Raw genomic sequence first — 15541 nt, forward strand, 5'->3', positions numbered from 1 at the left:
TGTGTGCTAATTTAAGATGTTCATAAGAGACCCTTCTATAATAGAGAAATGGCCAACAAGACTGATGTTTATCTCACTTTACAGTGTGCTTACAAGGCGCCTGCTCCGCAGAACGTGTTAACATCCCTCTGGATGTGTTGACGTCCCCATTCTGAGAAGCCTTTCTTTTCACCTTGCGGCGAGAAACGCTGACTTTGAACTTCCTGTGACTGTGCAGCAGCGTGGATGAATGGAGATGGAGCTGGGTATTCATCTGCTGCTGAAATGGAAATGACACGTCTGAGGACTCTGTGAAGTCCAGCTCTTTGTGTGCATGTATTAAGGAGGAATGTGAGAAGAGGTTACGCTGGACTGCATTCAGCTAAACAAATGTGTTTTAAAGTAAATGCAGGTGTTTGTCTTTGCAGAAATCATTATTTTGAAGCTAGGATGTTCAGTGTGGTTGCTAGGGTAGGGCTTTGCGATATAGGGAAAATATCTAATTGCGATTTTATTTTTGACCGATATTGCAATTTTTTTTTTTTTTTTTTTTTTAATAAATTTGCAAAGTAAAGCTTCAGCTTGATATTGTCAATAATGTGCAGCACAGTATGAGTATCATTACCCTGCTGAAAATAAATAAATAAATAAATGAAATTCTTACAGTTTCCATGAAACCATTACAAAATTCCTTTTTGTTTTTGGCATTATTCCAATAGGAATTACTTTTGTCCTACCCTGTCCAATACAATATATTATATATATTATATTATATACAAACTCCCTAAACATCATACTAATAAAGTATACTATCTACAAAAAAATCAAATGAGCCCTGAATATGAACTCAACACGTTAAGCCTTTTCCCATAGAAAACACTCATAAGAAAGCGCTTAACATGGTTTAATGTACTAATACAGTGATGTTAAAAGACCAAACTCACTAAACATTATACCAATAAAGTATACCATCTATAAAAAATCAGATGAGCCCTGAATATGAATGCAACTTGTTTAAAAACACGTTATGCCTTTTCCTCCCATAGAAAACCATCATAAGGCTTAACGTGTTATTAAACGAGTTGCATTTTCAGGGCTCATCTGATTTTTTTGTACATAGTATACTTAATTAGTATAATGTTTAATGAGTTTGGTTTTTTAAAATCACTGTCTTGGTAGTACACGTTAAGGGTTTTTCACATTAAGCGTTTTAGAATGCCCCAGAGGAGCGAGTATGAGAAGCATTCAGAAAGACAGGCTGTGTGTGCGGTCTTCTGTACTGGGAATAGCGAACATGCAATAAGAGATGCTCTTGATGCATTGTGGCGCAGCTCTTGTAAATTATATTTTTTTGTTCGTTGTCTGTCTTTTCAAAGCTTATGTTACATAACGTTTTTCTTTAGTTTTAATTTGCCTAACTATTGACCTGACCCGGTAGATGCCATAATCCCACTCTGTCTCTCTGCTTTCCGTGTTTTTTTTTGTTTTGTTTTTTTAATGGTGTTTTTTTTTAATGGTAATGGTTTACACAGTTGGCAAGAGCAGAACTGATTGGGGAGAACAGAGGTGCACTCACTCTATTGGTTAGTAAGACTGTCACTGAAGGCTGACAGTCATGCATATGCTCTGGAACAGAGTAATATCGTGTCCACATCACAGGCTTTTGCGATTAGCGAATCGCAACATCTCAAATCACGATTTCGATTCGATTTTGATTAATCACACAGCCCTATGCTAGGGCATTGCTAAGGTGACCAGTGTTGTTTGGACGTTGCTATGGAGTTGCTAGTGTGTTCTTGTTTGGTTGCTTGCTTAGTGGCCTCTTTATTAGTCACAAAAAGGCCACTTCCTGTAATTTAGTATTATTTACTGTAGTATTTATTCAAGTTTGAATTTGCTTTTGTTTGATATTTACAGTTTTAATATTAGTTAACTTTTTTTTAATTTTGTTGTGTGCTTTCCTTATTTTTATCAGTTTTTGTTTTTTAAAAATATTTACATTTAGCATTCATTTAGATTTATTTCAGTTTTTGAACAGTAGTACTTATTTTACTTGCCATTAAGGCTAGGGCTGGGTACCGAACTTCGATGCCTTTATGGTATCGAACGAAACTTAGATACTTTGAGTATCGAAAAATTATTTATCTTTCGGTGCCAAATTTTGGTTCCAAAAGCCAAGCGGCCATTTTTTTTTTTTGCCAAGCGTAGGGATGGGATGGTATGAAAATTTAATATCACGATTATAGTGACTAAAATTATCACGATTATCAATATTATCACGGTTTTGTTGAAACGAGATGAAAGTGTTCAAAAATAGTTGATGCTCACACTGAAAACATTTCAGCAAGTTTTATATTTAATAATCAACAAACAACTAATAAAACAAGCAACTCTATGCACTTAATTTAAAGAAAGATTAAATTCTGTGGCATTTCCTTCCTTACAATGAAAAGTGTAGAATCATAGAAAAGTCACTGACTTTTGCCATTCCTTCTCGAAAAAAAACAAAAAAATATTGTGCGCTGCGCTTGCGTCAGACTGTTGCTGGCTGGACATGATTTAATAGCGAGTTATTAAAACCGCGATAATCAATCACGGTTTTAATGATAATTCATTTTTAAACGATATTACTAACCTTCAGCACATTTTATCACGGTTATCGATAAAACCGGTTATCGTCCCATCCCTAGCCAAGCGGCTGTGTCTGTGGCCAAACTTTATAAAAGTGGATGCCAAGTCAGCAAAGTGCAACATATGCGATAAGAGTATTGCAACCAAAGCCGGCAATACCAGCAATTGAATGAAGCATTTGTTTGGATGAGTGTTTTGCCCTCCCTCCCTGTTTAGTTTGGTCTACTCCATTGCGTATCTTGAAACACGCCGCCTTTCACGTCGTCTAAAAAGCAGAGAGAGAGAGAGAGACAGATTTATCCGGTACAGAGAATTTCTCTAAGCAGCAGGCCACTGTATACGTTCACTTAAAACATAACCGACTGTGTTTACGAGAATACTTGCAGAGACAATTATTTTGATATAATTGTGTGTATGTGTTCATTCAGAAGTTACGATACGCGAAAAATGCATTCTCTTTACGCGCATTGTCTGAAATGCTGCTCGTAGCGCGTGCTTTGAATGAGTGCGCCCAAGCTCAGAACGCGGGCGAATTGTTTAAAACGCTTGAATCAGCAAAATTTAGCAACAAGTGCAAACGATCAACTACGATCCGTTTCACCCCTTCAAGCGAGTGAACAACGCGAATCAACTTAGGAATTTTACATCACTATTCACGATAGCCCATCGGACTGGAAAACACAATAGACCCGGGACGTGGGGCTAACGATTTTGCGAGCGCTGCACCTCAGATCTATCCAGTTTGTGAAACACTGGTTTCCACACTGGTTTCGTTAAACAAAATAAATTATTATTTTAAAAGATTGACTCAAAAGAATCATCAGTTCACTAATCGGATCATGAACTTGTATTAACGAGCAAGAGATTATCTATTATTGAACATCTCGAATGAATAAAGACTTCAAGTTCATCTGTAAAGCACATAAAGCTATCGTTTGAGTTTATAAACTTCTATTTCATGCATGATTCGTATGGATCTGCTAACTGAATGCAAAGTGTTAGTTCTAGAAGAATGTTTGTGTCTTTATGAGCATGTATCGCTCACTAGGAGTCGCTAAATGAACAGCTGCTGTTCTTTTTTTTTTTTTTTCAACGGAGGATCAGTTGCCCTATTGGTTAAAATCCCCAAACTGTTTACTTAAATATTAAATTAATAAATGACATCAAAACAGGGGCGTTTTCGTTATGATGTGGTGGGCTGCTGTGGGCCAGAAAGTCCAGAGAAACTTTTTGGTCCCAGTCTGCCCCTGAATGGCGCACCCCTATCCAAAAAGCACAACCAGTTGTATTAATAATGTTATCCTGAGTGTGAAGTGTTACCAGAATTTGTTTTAAGGTGAAAAATAAAAGTTTTGTGTTTAATGTATTTGTGTTGATGTTGAAATGGATTTTAAAACATATGGTATCGAAAAAAGTATCGTTAGGAACCGGTATCGAAACTGAGGTATCGGAATTGGCACCAGATCGAAAAATTTTGAACAATACCCAGCCCTAATTAAGGCAGAGTTTTCAGTGAGTTTTCAGTTTTAAATATTTTAAGTTTAATTTTATTTAAGCTTTATTTCAATTGACAAAATATTAAATGTTAATACAAATATTTTAGTCGTTTTATTTTCAATTTGAGGCAGTGCTATTGTGATATTAAGATACTGTAATAGTTTTTATTAGTATTTTGAATCAGTTTTTATAAAAAAAAAACAATTTCATTTTAATTTTAAACACTTAGTGATTTTTCGTTTGTGTTTTGTCATTTTTTGTATTTTGAGTGTTCAATTCCTTTATAGTTTGATTCATTTTTATTTCCGTTTTAGTCATTTTTGTACATCAGGTTAAACCAAACTACAATGAGAAATGCTGTCTTGGCAACTAGCTGAACTTAATAATATATTTTATTTCAGTTAATTTTTATTTTATTCCAAGTAATGATTTTTTTTTATGCTTTTAATTTTAGTTTCAGTTTTAGTTAACTAAAATTAGACTAGTTTTAGTTAACAATAACAAAACCAGACTTATGAATTATTATTAGTAATATTATTATTATTATTATTATTATTATGATGATGATGTTGATTTATAATAATAAAAAATAATTTTACTGCAGATGTAGAATCAAAGTACCAAGTTGTTCCTGAAAACCTTCTAAATGAATAAATGCACTTGTGTTCTATTTAATAGTAATTTGCCTCAAGATGAACTCCCAAACATCTTTTTTTGCATGCTCAGATAGTTCTGCAATAGCACAGACTACTTCACCAGTTTAAAGTATTGAACAGCACAACAAAGAGAAGCTTCAAAGCAGGGCTATTTTCTACTCTTTGAATTGTTTGGTTCTTGCTTTGAATTATTGTCCTGAAATGCACTTCATGAATCCTAAAACTGCAACAGCAGCAGAGTTTGTCTTTGTGTTGGGTGTTGCTGTGTCTCTGACGTGCTGCTCTGTCTAGAATGACCCATTTTGAGGAGGTGATTAAGGGGAGGTGGAGAGATGGACATCTCTCGGCTGTTTCTATTTATAAAGCATGACACAGAAGACTGCCAGTGTTGCCCACCACAGTGACCTGTTCCTGACCCTTGTGTGCTTTCACGTCTGACATCCGTCTCAAATCAAGTTGCTGAAGGGCTCATGTCAGTCTTTCAAGCAACACCATCAAAACTGGTTTTCAGTAACCAAAGGATATATTTAGTTTCAACCGTATGCTGTTTAGAGAACTAGGTTTTCTTGTGTATTTGAGAATGTTTGTATAATAAAACCTTCTTGGAAAAGCTTCTTTACATTTAGAGCACCCTTACACATTCATTAACCATTCAAGATCAGGATGAGTTTGTTTCTTCATCAGGTTTGGAGAAATGTAGCATTGCATCAGTGTCTCATCAATGGATGCTCTGCAGTGAATGGGTGCCGTCAGAATGAGAGTCCAAACAGCTGATAAAAACATCACAATAATAATCCACAGCACTCCAGTCCATCAGTTCACATCCGGAGAAGTTTTTTGTCCTCATGTTTTGAAAATCTGGTGTATATTTGTCAATCCGCTGGTGTTTTTGCCCCCAGCGCTGGTTAATTTCTAATCCTGCCCTTGGCCATGTTTATCTAACTCTGATGAATGAATATGAGTCGTCGTGGAGCTACAGAGCGTCTGATGGTAATTTCATCCTCCGGAAGATGAGGTCGTGATTCATAGACACTGAACAGATTTTGATATGTTTGGTTGTGATTGTACAAGGCATATTTGACAGATTTCGTGGTTCAAAGGAAGCTGTCTGGCTTGAAGAACCATGTTTGATGTTGAAGCCAGAGGCAGACTTAACTGAACTAAACTGTGGATTAATGAAGCAGCCCAACAAAGAAGTCTGCTTTTATTCTCTTCAAGAACAGACAGATGAATTTCTGACTTTAGAAAAGGACAATCAGGATCCAGAATTTTGTGACTGAACTTTTTGGTTCATTCATAGTCTGAACTACCAGTATGTCTTTGCAAAATGAAGATAAAGATTATTCTATATCAGTATACTTTTATTTATTTTGATTTTTCTTTCCAAGTTGACAACCTATAGTTAGACTTTAAATATTTAAAACATTTAAATTCTAAATAAACATGAATGTTAATAAATAATATTAATAGATTATAATATTAATTCTTAACCATTTAAATACATTTTTATGTTTATATATTATTTTTTTCAGCAGTTTGAGTGTAAGAAAGGCACATTATTATTATTATTATTATTATTATTATTATTATTATTATCATTTAAAGGGTACATAACATACACAGTTTCACCTAATCTCATGTTAATCTTGAGTACCTATAGAGTAGTACTGCACCCTTCATATATCCAAAAAATCTTTACTTTTATCATATTTTAAGGATGCTCATATTGACCGTTTAACCGTTAACGAAAGTAAAATATTTGACCGATTAATACTAATTATTAATATTAATCAGTTAAACGGTTTAAAACGTTTTTTTAAGGTTCTTTTTTTTAGTTTGCTGCATGGTTTAAAAATAAAATAGGCTACTATATAGCTTATATTTATTAACTCACGGAGCGCGTCGGCACGCGCAACCACACACATTACACATGCCTGCAGATTTTTTTTTTTTTTCGAGCAAGGGAAGTAAAATGAAGCGAGCGAAAAGAAGCGCTGTGTGGGATCATTTTAACAGAAAGGGCGACGAAGTCACCTTTTGCGGCGCCGTATTAAAATAGGCCTACAGCAGTAGCACAAGTACGATGCAGTACCATTTACGAAGCAAACACCCACAAGCCAAATGGCCAATGCGGAAGGAGATGAGAAAGCGGTGTCTGCTACCCAAGCTGAAGATGAAGAGCGCAGCCAAAGCAACGCCATGATGATGTTCCTGGGAGGTGACTACAGCACCCCTCGTCAAGCCACTGATTATCCAGAAGCAGAGGTTGACATCTACATGAGAGACGATCCTCCTTCTCTGGATATTAATCCTCTTGACCGGTGGAAAGCAAATGAAAGGCGCCTTCCGAAGCTGGCCTCTCTAGCGAGACGTTACCTGTGTATTCCCGGTACATCTGTCCCATCGGAGAGGGTGTTTTCTGCCGCAGGTCTAACTGTCAACAGGCTGCGCTCCAGACTGACCCCACATCACTTTGATCTGGTGCTTTTTTAAAATAAAAATTACACAAGGTGTGGGGTTAGGGCTGCTATTTTTATTTAATGAAAAATCTTAGTCTAACGAAAAAAATTGCCGGTTTTTGAAAGCTTCGTTCAAACGGATTCAGTGTTTTCTTTTTGTCATCTTAATTTGTTAATTATTTACGTTTAAAAAATATATTTAGTGTAGGCCTATTTTGTTTTTTATTTGTAGTATTTTATTCTATTTTTCTCTCACTGTCAGAAATGCTGCAGGTGTGTGGAAATTTAAACTGAATCCAGGTTCTATTGTTGAAACGTTAAAATAAACCCTTTGATAAAAAAGAAATTGTTTGTATTTTTTTAAAGGGTCACAGATACGCATCAATTTTATTTGTATTTAATGCCAATTCAATATTATAATCTTATCAGTTAACGGTTAATAATCGATCCAGCGTCGACATGGGCCTTGTTTCTAAAACATTCATCACTCAAATGACCAGAACACACAAACGCACTTGATACACTCCGTTACTGCCCCGGAAAAACAAAATGCATCCACTGTTCAAGTAACGCTGGGTTCTTGGGGAAGCTGAACGGTAAACTCTCCCTCATATCCAAAAACACAGTTATTTGGAGACATTCTGGAACAAATCTTATGCAGCGCTGCGGATGATTTTGAAGCGTGTTGATGTGTGCGGTCTCGCTCTCCTCTGGTCAATGTGTGTGTGCGCTAGCGCGCTTTTCCGGGAGAAATGCTCATATAAGGACTTCCGTTCTCGTCTACGTCATTAGATCCACGATCGAAAAAGAAAAATAGCCGAAACTTGTACCAACCCGGAAGTAAGATTTTCGACACAGAAATTCTCAGTCATTCTTCTAAATTATTTTTTACAACTTTGGCCATGTTTATCATGAGAATCCATCTCTTTAACACTGTGAACAACTCTGAATACACGAAACACCATTGTACCCCTCCTTTAATGGTTTGTAGCTGCCATTTTACAATTTTTGCTATTATTATTATTATTATTATATAGTTATTAGCTATTTTTGGTGTTAGTTAAAATGGTCTCTAATCTGTTACATTAAATACTTGATTAGTTAACAATTTATTAACAATAAATGTTAATACTAATAAAATTATTTTATGTTTGCTTTATTCATTCATTTATTCATTCAGTGCTTTTTACTTATTGTGCCATTTTCCACAATATTATTAATAATATTATAACCAAGTTATTTTTTACTTCAAATTCAGATCCCCCTTGTCTGTATAATCAGTTTCATAATTTTAATGTCATTTAAATTCTATTGTAACTACTTAAAAAAACAATCCAGTGCCATCCAGCTGTATTCACTCATATATTTACCAAATTATGATGATGAATGTGGACTTAAACAAAACATTATATTGTGTTGTTTGTGCGGTGTCTTTTATTTGAGTAGTATCTCTTCTCTCTTCTGTTGTTGACCTGCTCAGTGTCCCGAACACGTGTTTAATCAGGCGCTGGTCAGCAGGGGAGAATTTTCCACCCCAGCAGAGAAAGGTGAATGGAAAAGCTGTAAAATAGCCAACACGAGGAACAGTTTTCCCCTTGCAGAAAGTCGCCAATATTGCAACAGTTTTTCTGGCGTTTCAGGTTATATAACTTTCAATTGAGTGGACTTTTGTAATAACGTTGGCAGCGCAGTGCAGGGTTTTGAAGTCATTACACTGCTGGCCAAAGTTCCTGCAGCCCAATGCAAATGTCATGGCGGAGGACTTGCGCTCTCCTGCACGCACGGCCCTGCCTTTGAGGAGAGGCTGGCTGCAGCGTCCAGAAAATACATGAGTGCCGCTCTTTGTGAGCTCTTCTAGAGTAATGATACTCGTGAAAGTACAACAACACTGATTCTGTCATTTACAGCAAACCCAACTGAACTTCCGCTTTGCTGTTTTGGATAATTTGTCAACTTTTTAACAGCAGAGTGATTAGAAAGACAAATTAGTTTGGGACAGTTCAGCCAAAAATGAACGTTCTGTCAGTAAGTTGTTCCAAACCTGTGCGAGTTTCCTCCTCCTGCGGAGCACAAAAGAAGATATTTTGAAGCATGTTATTAACCAGTGTGAGGGAAGTTACTTTAAAAAGTCATGTTACAATATTGCATTACTCCCTAAAAATAACTAGTTACGTTACTTAGTTACTTTTTATGGAAAGTAATGTTATGTTACTTTTGCATTACTTTTTAAATCTGGGCTGGGCTTGCATGTTTGTTTTTAATATAAAAAGTTGTATTTTGGCATATGTAAAAGCCCTTTCACACCGAAAGTGAAATGATCAAGTAACTCAGATATTTTCTTGCAAATTAAAAACTAATGAATTTTCTTTTTTGGTTAAACTGTCTCTTTGTAACATAAATTATTGATGATTTTTTTATTGTATTTTTTACATTTTTATTATTAGTTTTATTTTTTGCTCGCACTAAGTTGACAAATCTAGACCCGAACACTGTAAAAAAACAACAAGGAACTACTTCAGTCTTTCTGCTTCAACATTTCACCATTAACTCAATGTGTTACTTGCCATTTGTTTGTAATGAATTGTGAAATATATTAGCAGTTTTTGAGTGGATGTCATTGAGCATAAATGTTACATCAAGAGGCTTATGTTTTAAAAATAAATTTCTACAAGCAATCAGACTTGGGGTTTTTGTCTAGCAGTGGCTCAAAACAGATAATAAAAGCCAATTGTAATTTAATTAAGCAATGTGAAATCATATCTAGAGACCAGAATCGCTGGATATATCAGTTTGTCATGTCCGACATCTTAATCGTATTTTCATTCTGAAAGGTCATTTTTATGTTAAGGTTCAGAGAAGCTGCTTTTTTGTTTCATCAGAATTCAGTGGAAGGAAATTAGGCAGTAACTCTGTTAGTTTATTTTTTGATGGGTCATGGCAAGAAATTAGTCATATCATACCGAAACGCGCTCAAGAACATTAAGGCACTGAGCACTGTGGCTGAGAGGAAAATAACAAGTCGAGTTTATTAAAAAAGGGTTTTTTGAGGTCTTACAGTTTTCTCCGGACCAATCCAGAGCTCTTGTAGCAGAACACAATAGATCCATCACTCAATGGGACCGCTGTGGTCGTGAAGATCTTGCCAAACCCAAACTTTTCCTCATGTCTTAATATCATTCCTCAGTTCAGCAGTGTGAGAATGCAAGGGGGGGAATTTGGGAAACAGCCTGGAATTGCCAAGGGATGGTCCTGTAAACACTCTGCAGCCGCGTGTGTTCCCAGGCGAGCCGCTCTGTAAACTAATGAGGTGTTTATGTTGGAATGAAGTCCCTCTTCCACTGACTTGATCTGCCACTATTGATTTATTGCCATCAATAAAGCCACATATCTCACCTAAAGAGCTCGTACCGTGACACTCACAGGTGAGACTTGTAGAAGACAATCCTTCAGTGCAACAGAATTCATCTGTGAAAGTAAAGCTTGTTTTGGAAAACGGATGAAATTCTGATTGAAGCATTAGTTCTGAAATCGCTGATGAATGCATCGCCATAAATTGTTAACGTGGCCAGATGTAAACAACTAAACACCTAACATATTGCTTAACTGAAGTTCTTCCTCATCATGTTTAGGCGATGTTTTCTCCAGTTGCTCCATGTTGCTATCATTAAGCATAATCACTGCTGGCTGATACATTTCCAGTGTTATGTGTCGCGGTAGCCTTGTCTGAAGGATTTATGTTTGACAGCTCTGTGTGTGTGTGTGTGTGGGATGGAAATTAACTTTTTTTGTCCACCGGCCACTGTGGCTGGTGGATTTCAAAATCTACCAGCCACTCAATGTTTTTACCAGCCACTTTCTTGTTTTTAACCGAATATGTGTAACTGCATGTGAAAATTAATACTAAAAGATCTACAATACTTAGTTTATTTAATCTCAATTCTCAATGAAATACTGACATTTTCTCTTTCAGTGATGCTCAAAAATGCTGCCTATCTAGGCAGCTTACTAGGTTTTGAAACAGCCGACTCTTGCTAAAGTAGCTCATTCTCTCTCAACTCCGTAGCCCAACCGGATGATACACTGCACTCAACTTTTTTAATGACGGAAACATTTTTACAAAATACTAAACAGTTTGCGTATGCATTAATAATGTTGTATTTAATTCCAAAGGAAAGTGGGTTTTTTTTTTTTTTTTTTTTTTTTTTTTTTGTGGTTGAGGGAACACATGGGGAAAAGTCCCCTTTTCAAAACTGTATCACTGAAAGAAATCTCGGCTCGCAAACTTTTACGCCGTCGACAAACGAACGCATTGCGTTTTTAATACACCGTTTTTACGCGTTTCGTCACGCCAGAGCTGTCAAACATGTGTAGTGATACAATGTTGTTTCTACAAACAAAAATGAACAGCGTAACAACTTACTAGCCACAGAGCTAACTTCTGAAAAAGTACTTGAAGACTGGAAATAAAATGCATCCCCCGGACAGCAGTTATTAGACACGCGACCGATAATACAGTTTGTTGGTTTGCTTATAAAGCCGTTAAAAACAATAAGATATACACAAACTGTCCATATAATCTAAAATGTTGCAAAATTATGGAGGAAAATGAACTCACCGGGGTTTGACAGAGACGTGACAGTATGCGGAAATTTGTGCGCGATAACAAATTCAACTCTTCACGCGATCTTGTATATCATGAGTGCGTGCTATAAAACTTACTGTAAATAACCAACAAATATATCACTCCGCCGGCGGCACTAACTTCAGCTGCAAACACTGCACTGGGAACAACGCCGCCGTTTCGAGCCCGGTTTACACCGCCTTTCTTCACGGAGCTGCTTCGGATGATATTACACTATTGCGTGTTGTACACACACCAGGGATGAAAATTAACTTTTTTGTCCACCGGCCGAGTGAAACAGTATGCTATTTTTATTTACCCGCCACGGTGGCCGATAGGAGAAGCGAGTTTACCCGCCACAACACAAAATCACCCGCATTTGGCTGGTGGCGGGTACTAATTTCCATCCCTGGTGTGTGTGTGTGTGTGCTGGGAAATGACCTCATGCTGTACATTCAATTGGTTTATTTTGGTCATTTTTTGGGGAAAAAATAGGCTAATATGCATAATAGTTTGAATGTGATGTGTCATTTGCTTCTATAAATTGTAGAGCTGAAACAACGAATCGATTTAATCGATAAAAATCGATTATTAAAATAGTTGTCAACTAATTTAGTCATCGATTCGTTGCTAAATAACTTTTATTTGCCGTAAGCGGCTCATTTTGTGCATATTTCAAATCTGTGGTGACCAAAGTGTGGCAGTAATGAGCCACCGGAGGTTTTACTCAGCCAGTACAGCAGGAGAAGTAGCGAATAGCCAATAGCTGGCCTTGTTTTATGTCACGTGCTTCCCGAACAGCGTCTCTGCAGCATTTAGCGGAATGTGGGAGACTGGGAGTACTTTACTTTGAGCCTTCAAAAAAGAAGAGTAACCTGTAAACTCTGCACTACTGAACTGTTTAAGGGGACGCTCAAGTTCGTTATTTCCAACACCGCACCGAGTTAAAAACATCTCAACTTTTCAGAATGCTGCAAGCGCATCGCGGGTCATGTGACAAGAACTAACCAATCAGCTTCATCCTTTCCCGTAACAACGTTAAAAGCTCAGTCAAGATGAAAGGAACAGCTGATCATAGTTGTATATGGATTTCCATTTTGAAATAAATTTAGTAGCAGAGCTACTGCAAGCGATTTTTTGAGCTGCAAATCCATTTATCCTTTGCTGAAATTTCCGCGTCTTCAAGGAGAGAGCACGTCATGGTTGCTTAGCAAAGGCAGACGGCTCAGGGGCGCTTCTGCACGAGCGCTTTGGAAAGAAGGAGATAGCGGCGCGCCTAGCGTTTTCCACGCGTTTTTAGGCACGATATGTGAACGGCCCCTAAGACTTTTATTTGTGCAGATTCTCCAGTACAATGTTGTTTGCAAATGTTTAGTCGTAAAAGCTGATAACATTGCTTTTTAACAGTTAACATTTAAAGCTTTACAAACATGTTCTGTGATCAGTTTGTCGTTTAACAGTTCAAAATTCAGTCGTGCAGCCTAATTATGACTGAATGAGAGAGGTAAATGTTTAAAGATATTTGAAATGCACTTTTTTTCTAAGTATTCACTGCTCTTTTTCACACAGCAGGTTTTTTGTGTGTGACTGTCCAATTTTTTTTTCTGGACAACCTTCTGATGGATTTTACTTTAAATTGTGAGTTCCATTCAGGTTTCATGCCACTGGCACTTTATTCGAAGGAGTGTTTACAATTTCACAGCAAAAGCTATAAAGCTGTTTCCCAGTAAATAATAAAATACAATGCACTGCAATTTTATTCTGTTTTATCCTTATTCTTCGTGAAAATATGTTCTGAAAGATTCCTTAATAAGCTTCGTTCGGAATGTTAAACTACTTTAGGAGCTCTAAGGACTGCCATGGTGAAAACATTATTTTAAATCTCCTTGTGAAATTTGCTAGAGTATGGGTCAGTGTTCTGATTGCAGAAGAGTTCGACAAAGGATTACTAACACAATAAAACAACTCCAGGTATATTTTTGATTAGGATATGACAGTGCAAAATGGTTAAAATCTCTTAAATCTATGCTGAAGGATAAAGACCATTTATTAATAATTTACTTGGGGAAAAAATGGGAAAAACTAAAATATAAGTACATAAACCGATTAATCGATTAATCGTAAAAATAATCGACAGATTAATCGATTATCAAAATAATCGTTAGTTGCAGCCCTAATAAATTGGCTTACACAAAATGATTGATACATTTATGTTTAGGAACATTGTATGCTTTCAGTCACTCATAGCTCAAGTGCATTCAATATATATAAGTGGTTAAAGGTTTAAAGTGTGAATTTGTTAAATGGGTCAAAACAACAACAATGATTATTTTCATCTTTTAGAAGTTTGTGCAGTTTTTTATTTTATTTTTAATCAATCTATTTATTTATAATTGTATTATTTTATATAAATATTTATATTTATATATTTTCTTTTTTTAGCTTTTTAAAAAAAAAAATTGTAAATTGCTATGTGGATGCACTCCCGACAAAATCACCCAGCTAACTCTTAAAGAATAATTAATTATTTAAAATAATTTAAATTTCATATCACAATATATATGGCAGAAAATCAAAATATTGGCAGGTTTTTCCAAAAGCATGCAGCCCTTTTCCAATCTCTTCAAAAGGTCCTAGTGTCTGATCCTTTAAAGTTTAAAAAAGTTATTTAAGCACAGTAGGGCCCTATGATTTCCGGGATGCAGAAAACGCGGAGGGAATCGCAGAATCCAGTCATAAAAATGGAATTTACAGTTTAACGCGGAATGTCACGAAATTTGTCAAATTTTGAATGAATTAATCAAAAGTAGGTCATTGCACTTACATCAAATCGCGATATGGACTGATATCTGTACATATTAAGCCGGAAAAGTCTATTTAAATATGAATCCTGCATGTTCTGCGTGTCTCTGTTAATGAATGGCGCAGAAGCGCGGCTTCGTCTATTACACACACGGAACTGTGCGTGACGCTCGCGGTGATTTCAGCGTCTGCTGTCTCACTAAATAAGGACGTGAACACATGAACAACACCAGAACTACTCTGAGAGTCACTTCATGAGCATTTGACTGTTTGATTTGAGTAAAACTAACGTCACATCACATACACAGAACTGTAAAGGTACTTCAACCCGTCAAAATAAAAGTCCGGTTTAATTTAAAGACAAGTGATGGCCAGAAATGTTCAGCAGAATCTGAACATAAACTCATAGACCTCGGCCTGAATTCTTCACTCTGCAACTGGATTCTTGATTTCCTCACCGGCAGACCTCAAGTGGTGAAAGTAGGCCAGTACACCTCCAACTCCATCACCCTGAACGTAGGAGCCCCACAGGGCTGTGTCCTGAGTCCCCTTCTCTACTCTCTCTACACACATGACTGCGTGTCTTCGCACAACTCCACATCTATAATCAAATTTGCTGATGATACTGTGGTTCTGGGCCTCATTCACAACAATAATGAGACCGCATACTTGGATGAGGTAGAGAAATTAACATCATGGTGCCAGGATAACTGTCTCTCTCTGAATGTGAGCAAAACTAAAGAACTGATTGTGGACTTATGGAAGAGACAGCAGCAGCCCTATACACCTCTTATGATCAGCGGGACCCCTGTGGAGAGGGTGAGCAGCTTTAAGTACCTTGGTGTAAACATCTCCGAGGACCTGACTTGGACTACTCACATTCAAACACAGGTTAA

At 36.7% G+C, this 15541-nt stretch overlaps 2 protein-coding genes across 4 annotated transcripts in view; one reads left to right on the top strand and one right to left on the bottom strand.

Annotated features, from left to right (window-relative positions):
- LOC132156718 (egl nine homolog 1-like) overlaps positions 1 to 15541 on the bottom strand; it is a 339835-nt gene that overhangs the window by 64489 nt on the left and 259805 nt on the right. The window lies entirely within an intron of this gene.
- LOC132156713 (AT-rich interactive domain-containing protein 4B-like) overlaps positions 1 to 15541 on the top strand; it is an 85303-nt gene that overhangs the window by 12391 nt on the left and 57371 nt on the right. The window lies entirely within an intron of this gene.

Source organism: Carassius carassius, chromosome 14 (genome assembly GCF_963082965.1).
Source record: "Carassius carassius chromosome 14, fCarCar2.1, whole genome shotgun sequence".
Classification (NCBI taxonomy): domain Eukaryota; kingdom Metazoa; phylum Chordata; class Actinopteri; order Cypriniformes; family Cyprinidae; genus Carassius; species Carassius carassius.